This window comes from Pelodiscus sinensis, chromosome 27 (genome assembly GCF_052426305.1).
Source record: "Pelodiscus sinensis isolate ZL-2025 chromosome 27, ASM5242630v1, whole genome shotgun sequence".
NCBI lineage: Eukaryota > Metazoa > Chordata > Testudines > Trionychidae > Pelodiscus > Pelodiscus sinensis.
The window spans coordinates 12,706,845-12,721,396 of record NC_143078.1 but is presented as its reverse complement, the minus strand read 5'-3'; positions in this window follow the sequence as shown (position 1 = coordinate 12,721,396).

The following is a 14,552-nucleotide window of genomic DNA, read 5'->3' as shown; positions in this document are numbered from 1 at the left end:
TGGACAAGATGACTGGTTAGCCCAGAAAATGACTCTCTTGTGTTGAAAGTGGCCATCAGATCCGGGCTGGAAAACAAACCCTTTCCCCCTACGAGCCCCCTGCAGAAATGCCAATCGAATTTAGCCTCACCACCCCTCTGTAATGCCAGATACAAGGGTAGCAGGACTAAATATCAGTGGCGTCGCAACCCCATGCACCACATCACATCAAAAGTCAAACCTGGCTTGCTGGCAACACTCCCCTTTCTGCCACCGGCAGCTGTGCAGGAGTCATTACTGCACATGGTTAGATACAAAATTGGTATCCACATCGGCATCTACAAAAATGGTTCGCAGATATCTACATCCATGGATGGAGATACCAGCAGAGACCTGCGCATTTGCAGAGTTCTAGACACAACATGGCTGTGTCTAGACGGCATCCCTTTTGCGGAAAAGGGATGCAGATTAGACACGTTGCAATTGCAAATGAAGAGGGGATTTAAATCTCCCCCACTTCATTTGCATGAACATGGCTTCTGCTTTTTTCCTGCTCAGGGCTTTGCCAGCAAAAAGCGCCAGTCTAGACGGAGATCTTTTGGAAAATAAAGCCTTTTCCGAAAGATCCCTTATTCCTGATTTTAAGAGCCAACGTGTCTCTGCATCTCTGTGCTGCAGAGGGATAAGAAACAGGGATATCTGGACCCTGGTAGGGATGTAAACATTTTTTTTTTAAACAGTAATGATGTAGCCAATTGAAATTCAATCAGTGAATGGTTAAACGCTTTGCGGGCTGCTGGCTCAGTGGCCTGGCTCAGTAGAGAGCTGCAGCAGCAGGAGAAATGTAGGGTAGGAATGTTAAATTACGGTTACCTGGCTAATTATGTAGTCGATATAATTTGTGTTGACTACACCATTAGTTGATAAGGACAGCTCTGCAGAGCCACAGCAGGGGGTAGCTCCAGGAGCCGGCTCAAGCCGGGACTGAGCAGTCCCAGCTCGTGCTGGCTATGGGAGCCACCCACATTGCGGCTCTGCCTTTTAAATGTATTAAGAGCCATGAGGCTCTTACTGCCTTTAAAATGCAGAGGTGCAGCATCCCAGACCAGCACGAGCCAGGTCTGCTCGGTCCTGAGTCCAGCAGCCCCTGTTCGAAGGGGGGGCCCATCTACCCCCATGGACAGAGGCTGCTGCTGGAGCAGCCTCCCCTATCTGCCCCACTGCTTCTGATAGAGGCAGCAGTGGGGGAGGGAGAATTTTAATCCAGCTCTCCCCAGCATTGGCTCCTGTTCCACCCCCTTGCTGCCTCTCATAGAGGGGCAGCAAGGGGTGGGGGAAAAAGCGAGAAGTCGATACTCCAGTTGAGTACCCGATAAGCTTACTTGCTATCATCCCTCATGCAGGGAGAGGGAGCCTGTGCCATTGCTGGAGCCAGGGTAACTGGTCCATGCACTCAGGGCTGAGCTGGCTACTCCCTCCCAGGGGCCCAGGGCAAGGGGAGGAAGCAGAACCAGATGAGGGAGACCCAGAGAAGTCGGATTGTGGAGACTCTCTCGTGCATGACAGAACAGTTGAATTGGCATGTGTGATGGGAATCAGTGCTGCACTCATTAAAAGTTGAGGGAGGGAGCTCTCCAACAAAAACCGGCACGGGCCCATTTTTCTGTTCCTCCACCATGGCTCCAGCCATTGAAATTGCACTTCAAAGCTTCGGTCACACTTCACTTGGATTACACTTCACTCCACTGCACCTAAAAGGCGCGGCAAGGGCTTATTTCACAGACATCTGCCTATGTGGCATCAAATTGGAACAACACACCTAATTTGTCAGCTCCATGGCCCTGTATGTCGCCTGTCCTAAGCACATTGGAAGGCACAAGAAAGAAAAGAGGGAGATCTTGCATACCTCAGCCATTCTTACCCCATCCCATGGCCATTTTCAGTGGGGCCGACAGCCACCGCGGGCCTGAAGGCAAGATGTGGGGAGGGGCTGGCTCCACATCCCTGGAAAGGGCTAGGCCAGCATGGAAGGGATGCGGATGGGGGCAGCCAGTCCTCAGTGCTGCCCAGAGCACGATGCTGCCCTCCCCCCCCATTCCCCAGCTTTCAAAGCTGCCTGGAGCGCCTGCGGAGGCCTGGGATTCTGGCCACTGTAGGAGCAACGGCAGCTGCAGGCCCCTTTGAAACACTGAGTCCCAGTGCAATTGCCCCCTTTGTCCCTCTCCCCTGCCCCCTGTTAGCGAGCCTGGTCATTTTCTGGATTTGAACACAAGCTACCTTTAATATTCCCAGATGGCCGGGAACAGATGCACTGCTCCTACTGTGGCAGCAGTTCTGAAAGGAATGGAAACAAACTCTTTTTAGAAAGGTATATAAAAGAGGCTCTGCAAATGTATCCGGTAACTGTGACCCACAATGTTGAGGGCCATTACTCCATAAACTCTCCTCAACACTACAGAGCATTTTGCCTGAGTCAAGACCAAGTGGAATCTGAATCCTTAGGATTTGGCCTTGAGACTCCATAGGCAAAACGACACTACTTTAGAAGATAAAATAAAAAAAAGGAACAAGTTAAAAATCACTTAGAAAAGTTAGATGTCTGCAAGTCACCAGGGCCTGACGAAATGCATCCTAGAATACTCAAGGAGCTGACAGAGCAGGTATCTGAGCCTTTAGCTATCATCTTTGCAAAATCATGGAAATCGGGAGAGATTCCAGAAGACTGGAAAAGGACAAATCTAGTGCCCATCTATAAAAAGGGAAATAAGAATAAACTAGGGAACTACAGACAGTCAGTTTAACTTCTGTGCCAGGCAAGATAATGGAGCAAGTAATGAAGGAAATCATCTGCAAACACTTGGAAGATAATAAGGTGATAGGGAACAGCCAGCATGGATTTGTAAAGAACAAATCATGTCAAACCAATCTAATAAGCTTTCTTTGATAGGATAACGAGTCTTGTGGGTAAGGGAGAGGCGGTGGATGTGGTATACCTAGACTTTAGTAAGGCATTTGATACAGTCTCACAGGATATTCTTATCAATAAACTAGGCAAATACAATTTAGATGGAGCTACTATAAGGTGGGTGCAAAACTAGTTAGCTAGTAAACTAGTTAGTTTACTCTCAGAGAGTAGTTATTAACAGTTCACAATCCTGCTGGAAGGGCATATCAAGTGGGGTTCTGCTGGGGTCTGGTTTTGGGACCAGTTCTGTTTAATATCTTCATCAACGATTTAGATATTGGCATAGAGAGTACGCTTATTAAGGTTACAGATGATACCAAGCTGGGAGGAGTTGCAACTGCTTTGGAGGATAAGCCCATAATTCAAAATGATCTGGACAAACTGGAGAAATGGTCCGAGGTAAATAGGATGACGTTTAATAAGGACAAATGCAAAGTGCTCCACTTAGGAAGGAACAATCAGTTTCACACAGACAGAATCGGAAGCGACTGTCTAGGAAGGAGTACTGCGGAAAGAGATCTGGGGTCATACTGGACCACAAGCTAAACATGAGCCAACAGTGTGATGCTGTTGCAAAAAAAGCCAACATGATTCTAGGATGCATTAACGGGAGTGTGGTGAGCAAGACACGAGAAGTCATTCTTCCGCTCTACTCTGTGCTGATTAGACCTCATTTGGAGTAATGTTTCCAGTTCTGGGCACCACATTTCAAGAAAGATGTGGAGAAGGTCCAGAGAAGAGCAACAAGAATAATTAAAGGTCTAGAGAATATGACCTATAAAGGAAGACTGAAAGAATTGGGCTTGTTTCGTTTGGAAAGGAGAAGACTGAGAGGGGACATGATAGCGGTCTTCGGGTATCTAAAAGTGTGTCACAAGGAGGAGGGAGAAAAATTATTCTCCTTGGCCTCTGAGGATAGCAATGGGCTTAAACTGCAGTGAGGGAGGTTTAGGTTGGACAATAGGAAAAAGTTCCTAACTGTCATGGTGGTTAAACACTGGAATAAATTGCCAAGGGTGGTTGTGGAATCTCCATCTCTGGAGATTTTTAAGAGTAGGTTAGATAAATGTCTATCAGTCTAGATGGTACTGGGTCCTACCATGAGGGCAGGGGACTGGACTCACTGACCTCTTGAGGTCCCCTACAGTTCTAGTGTTCTATGATTCTAGGAATAAACTCTTCAAAACACCTTTTAAAGTAATCCATGTTTGTCTCTTGAGATCAATGTACAGAAAGCTCTAAACAAAGCCATGGGACAACTCTGCCATACAATCGGAAAATACTCAACTAGCAGATGATGGTATTATACAAACAACGATAGAAGCCAGGGGGAACAACTGGGCAGGAAAGACTTACCTGAATGGAGCAATGCAACACTTCAGCTTCTTTTTGTCTTTCAATATATCTGAGTTCTCCGGGAGTAGATTCCATCCTAATCCAGTCATCTTCAGATGCAGGGGCCAGCTCAAAGATGTCTAGCCAACAGCAGTATATATTACTACAGTAAATCTCAGTCTGTCCATGTGCTCTAAGCAAGAGAAGGTCTGCTGTCCTGGGCATAGTGCAACAATCTTCGAGTCACAATTCCTGGGTTCCACTCCAGAACCTACTAGTGAGTCACAGCAAGACTAGATGCCAAGCTTACAGATAATTTTTAGAAGCATTTGCTATTTTTTCCGCTTCAGTTTTTGGATGCCCATGCTGGGACAGCTCAGTCCCAGTTCCGCACTTGATAATGCATGCATATCAGGAGTTAACACTTTTATAGTCAAGGGAATTGCACAGGTGCACAACTAACGTGAGAGGAGAACCAGGCTTTGAACAATGGAACCTTTGGGGTTCCAAAGTCAACTGGAGCTTTGGTGCACTATAGCTCTGTAAAACAGGGAAAAAGCTGGTACCGAGAAAGGGAGGCATCCAAAACCAGTGAATACTTCTGAAAATTGTCTTCCTACTACTTTCAGTCTTCCGAGACTGATCAAACCTTCAGACCGCTACCCCTTCCTACTTCTCCATGTAGGAATTAAGGATACTGCCAAGAATGGTCTTCAGCATGTCACTGAAGATTATGTAGTGCTGGGAAGAAGGATCAAGGAGTTTGAGGTTCAATTCGTGTTCTCGTCCATTCTCCCTGTTGAAGGAAAACGTCCAAGTAGGGATTGTCAAATCTTGGAAGTAAATGTGTGGTTGCGCAGGTGGTGTCGGAGAGAGGGCTTTGGATTCTTCAACCATGGGATGCTGTTCCAGGCACAAGGATTGCTGGGAAGAGACGGGATCCACCTAACAAAAAGAGGTAAGAGCATCTTTGCAGGCAGGCTTGAAAACTTAGTGAAGAGGCTTTAAACTAGGTTCATTGGGGGACAGTGACCTAAGCCCTGAGGTAAGTGGGATACTGGGAAGAAGCACAAGGAGGAAGGTGCAACAGAGGAGGACCCCGGATTCAAACAGAGAAGGTAGGACAATCAACTAGTTATCTAAGATGTCTGTACACGAACACAAGAAGCCTGGGAAACAAGCAGGAAGAATTAGAAGCCTTGGCACAGTCAAAGAGTTATGAGGTGATTAGAATAACAGAGACTTGGTGGGATGACTTGCATGACTGGAACACTGTCATGGAAGGGTATAAACTGTTCAGGAAGGACAAGTGGGGAGAAAAGGAGGAGGAGTTGCATTGTATGTAAGAGAGCAGTATGATTGCTCAGAGCTCCAGTATATAGAGGGAGAAAAGTCTGTTGAGAGTCTTTGGGTTAAGCTTAGAGGTGGGAGCAACAGGGGTGATGTTATGGTTGGTGTCTGCTATAGACCTCGAGATCAGGTGGGTGAGGTAGATGAAGCTTTCTTCAGACAACTAAGAAAAACTTCCAGATAGCAGGCCCTGGTTCTCATGGGGGACTTTAAACACCCTGACATCTATTGGGAGAGCAATACAGCAACACACAGATAATCCAGGAAGTTTTTGGAGAATGTTGGGGTAACTATCCCAATGCGCAGTAAGAAAAGCAAATGTGGTTGGCAACCAGCTTGGCTTAGCAGTGAAATCCTTGGTGAGCTTAAACACAAAAAGGAAGCTCACAAGAAGTGGAAACTTGGACAGATGACTAGGGAGGAGTATAAATATATTGGTTGAGCGTGCAGGGGTATAATCAGGAAGGCCAAAGCGCAATTGGAATTGCAGCTAGCGAGGGATGTGAAGGGTAACAAGAAAGGTTTCTACAGGCATGTTAGCAATAAGAAGGTGGTCAGGGAGGGTCTGGGGCCCTTACTGGATGAGGAAGGTAACCTAATGACAGATGATGTGCGAAAAGCTGAAGTACTCAATGCTTTTTTTGCCTCTGTCTTCACAGACAAGGTCAGCTCCCAGACTACTACACTAGGCAATGCAATATGAGAAGAAGGTGGGCAGCCCTCAGTGGAAAAAGAACAGGTTAAGAACTAGTTAGAAAAGTTGGAAATCCATGGGGGTGGATCTAATGCATCTGAGCGTGCTGAGGGAGTTGGCTGATGTGATTGCCGAGCCATTTGCTATTATCTTTGAAAACTTGTGGTGATTGGGGAAGGTCCCAGATGATTGGAAAAAGGCAAATGTGATGCCCATCTTTAAAAATGGAAGGAGGACAATCTAGGGAACTACAGACCAGCCAGCCTCACCTTAGTCCCTGGGAAAATCATGGAGGGGAGCCTCAAGGAATCCATTCTGAAGCACTTGGAAGAGAGGAAAGTGATCAGGAACAATCACTATTTGAACTCAAAGGGGTGGGTGGGTGCCAGTCCGCCCACTTCTAAAAAGCTGCTCCCCAACCTTGCAGGAGGGATGACTGGGCCCTGGGTTCAACTAATTACGGGGGGGACAAATAATGAAAAACAAGGTCAAGGGGTGCAGATCAGAAACTGTCAACATGGATTCACCAAGGGCAAGTCATGCCTGACCAACCTGATTTCCTTCTTTGACAAGGTAACTGGCTCTGTGGATATGGGAAAGTCAGTGGATGTGATAAACATTGACTTTAGCAAAGCTTTTGATACGGTCTCCCACAATATTCTTGTCAGCAAGTTAAGGGAGTATGGATTGGATAAATGGACTGTAAGGTGGATAGAAACCTGGCTAGATTGTTGGGCTCAACAGGTAGTGATCAACGGCTGAATGTCTGGGGATAATCATACTGCATTTGTTTATTTAAAACTGTAAGCTGTTTAGAGCAGGGGCTGTCTGTAGATTGCGTAGTATAATGATCCTCTAGCTGCTACTGTAGTTTGACAGGTAGGGATACTGAAACTTAGGAGCACAAAGTCACGTGGTTAAGAGTAGATAGCAAGTTATCAGCAGATCTGGACACATCTCCCAACTCTCAGTTCAATGTATGAGCCCTCAGACAAAGCCTCCAAAAGACAAAGAGGCCTGCAAGACACTCAGAAGAGAAGGAATAGAATTTCTAATTCAGCTGAAGCAGCAGTGCAGATTTCGAATCCACTGTTTTCTGTGAGCGGGGGCCGACGATGTGATGTCAAATAAGCTTTACATTCCCTGTTCAGATACGTTCGTCTTTTTGAAAACAGAGAGAGAGAGAATTTTTCTTGGCTGTTGCTCCTGCACACAGCTCTGTGGACTGTACCCTCTAAGCATTTGCTCCCAGGTGATTTGGATCAGGATATACCAGGAAGTTTGCTTTTCGCTGCCTCAGTCAACGCGTGGGTGTGTAAACACTGCCCAATTTCACTGCAAGTTCGACGCCTTTAAATGGGGACTTTCACATTAGTCAGACTTTAAAAACCACATCGTATTTAAACAGAAAATCCATTTCCCTTTCCATCAGCTGCAGCAACCATGGAAGATATTTCTGTTTGAACAAGTGGGTCCTGCCCATCCATTACCTCCTCCCATGCAATAGGTTGGCTGGTGAAGTCATGAGGCTGGATTTGCAACAATGACAAGGGTTTGTCAGGACAAAGGCACTGTAGATCCCACATGAAGGAGCATGCCGACAGCATACAATTTTCTCTGCCTAGAAAACATTGGGGAGGAAGACATGACTCTCCCTTACACGGTGGCAACTTTGGGTTGCTATACTGGTGCAAAGCTAGTTTAGTTGAATGCTGGAGGGATCTTATAATATATGAGACTCCTAGAGCCACAAATGCAGCTCTTATCCCACCTTCTGCAGCATAAGAGGTGCGATCTGGGGAAGGAGGTGCAGTTCTCGCCGCTGGCATTCCTCACCTGTTGTACTGGTCACTGGTGGCCACTGGTAAGAACTGGTTAGGTCAGGTGCTCAGTAGCAAGGGGAATCTTTGTCATCGCTAGTGCTCTGCTACACGGAACGCACCCCTCTGGGTGCTTCAGATCAGGTCCTTTATAGCTGGGATTTCTGAAGCAACCTAAGGCTATGTCTACACAGCAGCATTATTTTGGAATAACTAACGTTATTCCGAAATAACAAAGAGCATGTTCGCACTGCAAGCCATTATTTCGAAATACTGTTAAGCTCAAGGACTTTTTACTCCCACTCCCGGAACCCTCATTTCACAAGGAGTAAGGGAAATCGAAGGAAAAGTATTCTTCCTTCAACTTCCTGCTATATAGACAGTACCAAAAGCCGAATTAAGCTATTTCAACTTCAGCTGCACAATTGACGTAGCTCAAGTGGTGTAGCTTAATTTGACTTTTGCCCTGCTGTGTAGACGTGCCATAAGAGAGTTGGGTATTTCAAATCCCACGGAAAAAAACCACCCATAGGCTGGGAATGTCCAAGGGGTTAAATACCCAAGCCCTATGTGTCTCTGGGCTAGATTTTCAAAATAGCTCAAAGCTGAATTTATTTGACAGCCGAGCCCCAATGGCGGTCGATGGTGACCACTTAAACTGTTCTCACGGGCAAACCCTGCTCTTCTCTGTTGTAATTCCCCTTCATGGAGTGCTCCCATCACACCCACAAACCATGTATGTTCCTCAAAATAGGACCTAGGATAGGCTTGGGTGGCACCTACATTTTGAGTTAGCAATGTGTTCCACCCAGTAACACTGCCACAAGGTCTCAACACTGGTGTAGCCCAGATAGGACATCAGGATTTAGAGTTAGGAACCAATGTGAAGACTGGGGGATTACAAAATGTTGGGCAGATAAAAGCTTTCTTCTGACAAATCCCCCAACGGCAAGCGGCATGGAACTTAAGTGATCTCCCTTGAACGACTGAAGCTCTCATTCACCCTGCTGGGATCTCTGCCTAACGGATTATTTAAAATAAATGAATCGAAAGCAGCTAGATGGACTGAGTTCATTGAAACAGTAAAGAAACCCCCTGCAATAGCAGCGCTCCTAGGTCCTCTTCCTTTATTGCAAATTAAACCCATCTCAGCCCACATAGGAATTACATTCCCCTACAGTGACCTGCAGGAAATCCATTAAAAATACATTCTGCCAGTTACAAATCTTCATGTCAGCAGCCACAGGGGAGGGAATTAATGAAGGGCAAAAACACTCACCCCCACACACGCCCCTCCTCCTCCCCTCTGGGGCAAGAGCATGGAGGATTTATAGGCTGAGAGATCTGGGGGTCTGGAACAAGCAGGACCCGAGCTCTGTCATGAAACTGAAAGAGACTACGACAGGGCGGGATTTACTCAAAGTGCTGTTTTCAATTTATTTTAAAACATAAATGTTGTCTGTCTCTCCCCCCAGCCCTCCAACAAAAAGCTATAAAGCCACAGATGCAAAGGGGCTCTGGAATTGCACACAATAGATCTGGATTCCCTGGGGGATCTGGGGACAATTTTGCCCCACTGCAAGCTCTTCTTGAAAACTAAGAGCCAAACTGCTTTTATATCCCCTAGGCCAGATTTTCAAACACTGGTGTCTTGGCAGCATCCAAAAATAATGAGCCTGTAAAGGGGGGATTCCTTTCATCCCCCCTCCCCTCAGTTGGCTTCATGTCTCTCCCTATTTCTGGAGCAAAACTCCTCCTTCTCATTCATCCAATCTCTTTCCTTATGGCTCCAGGATCAAGATGTAAATCTAGGCCGCTTCGTACATTGTAGGCAGATTTATAGGAACTTGGTCCAAATCACACATGCCTAAATTCAGAGGTGATTGGATTCCAACTTGTTTGTGAAAATGCCATGTACACTTATGACATGACATCCATGAGAGGGATGGGGAAAGCTCTCCCCACATCCACCTCATCACCATGATATCGGAGCACCTCACACACATTAATCAGTTTATCCTCAGCACCTTTATACAGAGACAGATTAAGGGATCTAGCTCTTAGATAACTCTTTCCATCAGTAGATCTCATATGGATTCTACAGAGATCAGCTATTCAAGGTTTCGTGCTTCATTGCAGGCACTCCTGCATGGTCTTCATGCAGTCCAGCGGCATGCATGGCCTTTTGCACTTCTTGCTCGGAGGAATGGCTTTCCTTCGTTCCCCTGATGTCCTGTTGGCACTGAATTCTCAGTCCTGGAAACGCTAAGAACTGCTCCAGTTACATCTCCAAGGCATTGCCTGTTATATTTTTGGAAAGTTTAGCAGAATAATTATCAGATTATGCATGATTCGCGGGGAGCCTTGTCGGTAAATCAGTTCCGCTTGAGGTTAGTCTGCTGCCGTTTAGGAACAGTTCTGTGAATTGAGTTCATCCTTAGAAAATTAATAAAATTCAACCCTTCTGACCAAAATGATACGTTTGCCTGAATATTAAACAGATGAAGATCATTGCTAACACCTCTACTTCTAGGCCATGCCAATCTCAGTTCATATGAAGATTAATACCTCATGTTACAGAGGTCATAGGGCAGCTCCAAGACCTTATGGTAAATCCAGAGAATTTACCTTTCCAATGACACCTGGTAAGACCTTTAATTCCTAATACTGCAGGTCAGTGGTTCTTGATTTCTTCAGCTTTACGGCATGACAAGCTATACAAATGCTGCCAGAGAGCTGCCTATGTTAGGACTAATCATTTTTAGGGACTGATCCCACATCAATTTTTCAGCTGGGACCATCCCTGAGCTGGTAACATGCTGCTATGTAGTGCGACTGCCGTCTCTACCCTCTCCCTCTGTCTCCAAAGGCCAGGGCAGTTTTCCCTTATCGCCTTCTGAGGAGATATCTTTTATCATTCCTTGCTAATCTGAGGAAATCTCTCACACTTCCTTGTATTTCAGACACTGGAGCAGAAAGTGACTCTCTCTGTTCTTTGTTATTATCCATGTCCTTAGTACCAATCTTTTGTTTTTAATTCTATGCACTTCTAGAATGCCTTTGGCATCAGACTCTCAAAGCATTTATGAGCAACAGCGGCTTAATCCTCCCATCTCCTCTGTAGTAGTATTATCACCATTTTACAGATGGGGAAACTGAGGCAAGGAGCTACATCTCAGAGAGGCATGTACTTGGGGTGGTTAGCTCCTCCCATTGCCACAGTTACATTCTATTTTTAGCATGATTGCTCAGGCTGACCTACTACAAATGTTTCTCCTCAAGACAGGAATTGCACCTCCCCCAGGTTTAAGTGTAGAGCTACCCTTATGGTACCTCAGGATAGCAGCTGCCATTCAACTACGCATGCTTGGTGCAACAATGTACATGGGTGTGAATGTGCACCGATGGATGCAAATTATAAGATACACACTCTGGGTGCAGAGCACACGCACAAGTGGGTCACCGGTACAGAAAAACGTGGGTCTCTGAATGCATATGTAGGACACAGGCTGGCAAAGATATTTACCCACTGTTCTTGCCCCTAGTCTCACCTCCTGAGAGCCCACTCTGCTTTGTAGCCTCACTGCTCCCGCTGACAGCCTCAGGAAGTTTTGCCACCAACTTTAACAGAGCCAGAATTTCAACCTGAGTTTTTTGGACTCACAGGAAGCAAATGAATAAAATAAATGGGGAGCTGCACACATGGAGACTCTACAATTGTTGTAGACACTGTATCCTGCAGCTGCTGGTACCTCCTACCACACTCCACAGACACAGGGGGATTTTTATTAGCTCTGACAGTTCTAAGGTTAATACCCTTGCAGCTGACAGGCACTAAGCCAGAGCCTTGTATAAGCTTGAGATATGAAAACAATCAGCCACTGCTCATGCCATTACTGCCCCCAGACTATAGAGCACAGGAGAAATTCCTGCCATTCCAGAGAGGGCAAAGGGACCAGGACGGGTGACCTCCTTTTGTTTAACTGCAGCCTCACTTGGCCCAGGAAAACCTTCCAAATTATTTGTGACTTCCATCGATAAAACACATTGTGAAGGAGGGACAAAGGGTGGGTTTGGGGATTTGGAGGGTCAATAAAACGTGGCGGAATGCCTTTGTTAAGGAAAATCATATACCATATCTAGAGGAGAAAAAGACACTGGATAAGCAAAACCAAATTTTCATCTGTGCCTTCTTTTATTGCTGTGCTGTTAAGACTGCTCGTATGATGAACACAACACAAGACTTTACATAGATAGAGACCAACTGTAGATTAACAGAACCTGAATTTGGTGTCTATAATCCTGGGGTATAAAGGAGGCCCCTTATGAGTAAGGTAAGTTCCACCAACCACAATTCGAGTTGCAGGTGTACAGCATTCTCTGAAAATCGTGCCACATGACTCCTTCTGAATTGATCAGTAGAGGGAAAAATACTTTAAATAGTGCTTTTCATCCACAAGCCTCAAAGCATTGTGCAAAGATGGTGAAGTTCCACTATTCCCCTTTTATAGTTGGGGAAACTGAGGCACCTGGCCTACAGATCGCATTTTTTAAAAAGTGATCTCTGAAGTTGGGTTCTCAACCTCAGATCCTTTGACAAGATTTTCAGCATTACAGAGTACTCACCGCTCTAAGTGAACTCAGTGGGATCTGCAGGAGCTCAGCTGCTTGGAAAATACATTGCTTAAACTGCAATTTTGGGTAACACTGATTTGCCCCCTGCATCAATTCCTCCCCTCCTCCCCCCGCGCCGCTCCCTCTTTATGTACATCTGCCTCTCAATCTAACTACATATGTGCAATTCCTTCAGGCCAAAACACTGCTGCCATTCAGCACCAGATTTTCATCTACCTCCCCCTGTAACTCCCATTGTTTTCAAAGGGAATCAGTGAATACTCTTTCCAAAAGGTGGCCACTCACTGAGGTGCCTAAATGGGGCTGAGCGCTTCTTAAAATTGCGTGGGCCCGGGCAATCCAGTTAAACCTTGTCTTTATGAGAAGTGCCAGCTAGGAGTCACCTTTTGTCTTCTAATCTTTTCCCAAGGTGCCCTTGGTCTAGCCTCCTGTCACCTAGAATGAAAGGCTGCTGCCATCTGCCGGCGAACTTAACAGAGTCCTGCAGCCTCCCAAATCGTCAGACCCTCCCAGCAAGATGTACAAGTGTCTCCCATGTGCATTGATTGCAGGCAATGGCTCAATACAGCTGTTAGCTGCTTAGGAGAGGGCTTCTCAGACAAGGGAACTGTATCCCTGTGCAGAAAGCCAGCACCACCTAAGTCCTCAATATAGTGGTACAGAGATCCGTGTTAACCCTCAGCACAAGGGAAAAATCACACCCAGAGTCAATGAAAGGGTTAACCTCTGTGCCCATTTAGTCTCCTCAGACCTCTCTGAAGCAATAGCACCCATATTTCATATCGGCTGAGAGGCCCAAACCCAGCTCAGAGCCCCACCATGCCAGGTGCTGTCCACCCGTAGTAAAAAAACAGGCCCTGTCCCAAACTGCTTATGACTTAGACGGGAGCAGAAACAAAAGCACTGAGAAGTAAAAAATGACAGCAAAGCAAGTCTATGGCAGAACAGTAGCTGGAGCACAGGTCTCCTGACGCCCAGCCCACCAGACAACATTGCACCTCATTAACTTCATTTAAATCTAGACACATCACCGCATTTTCATCACATTTGCATTTAAATAACTGCTGCAGTAGAGGATGTGCATGAATGCGGTAGAGTCCCCATGAGAAAGGAACGCATCTGCATGACTGTCCCTATTCCAAACATAACCCACCCTAGCGTCCCATGGCACCGCCATTCAGCAGGGCCTGAAAGCCTTCAAACCAAGGCTTTTCCCACTTGAATGACTGCACTTTGGCCCCAGTTTATGGCTACTATCCGGATGGAAAGCATCTGAGGCTATGAAGATTCAGAAGGATGTGTTGGGGGGAAAGAGGTTTGTTTTGACAGAGACTGCGGCAGGGAGCTCACAGACAGACCAGAGATAGGCAAGGGTGCTACAGAGGTGGGGGGATCCTGCTACAGAAGGGCTCTCAGAGGCAGATGAGGCTTCTGTGTGTGTTACTCCATACAGAGTCCTGCAAACTCTCTAGCTACTTTCACTCCTAAGGCCTGTGGGTTGGGACTAGAGATGTGTTAGTGTCCACGTTTATACAGTTAACTGATGAGCCTGGGCTCATTGGTTAACCTTCATGATTACATGCAAGTTCCCCCCTCTCCCCCAACACACACACAGCTGGCTCTGTATCAGGGGGAGAGCAGATGGGAGCTGGTGCTCGCGGGGAGCCTCCTGCCCTACCCCCACCCACATGTAAACATCTAATCGCTGATCAGACGTTTACTAAAAAGCCGCATTTTAACATTCCTAGTTAGGACCCCCTTTTCATGAGGTTGC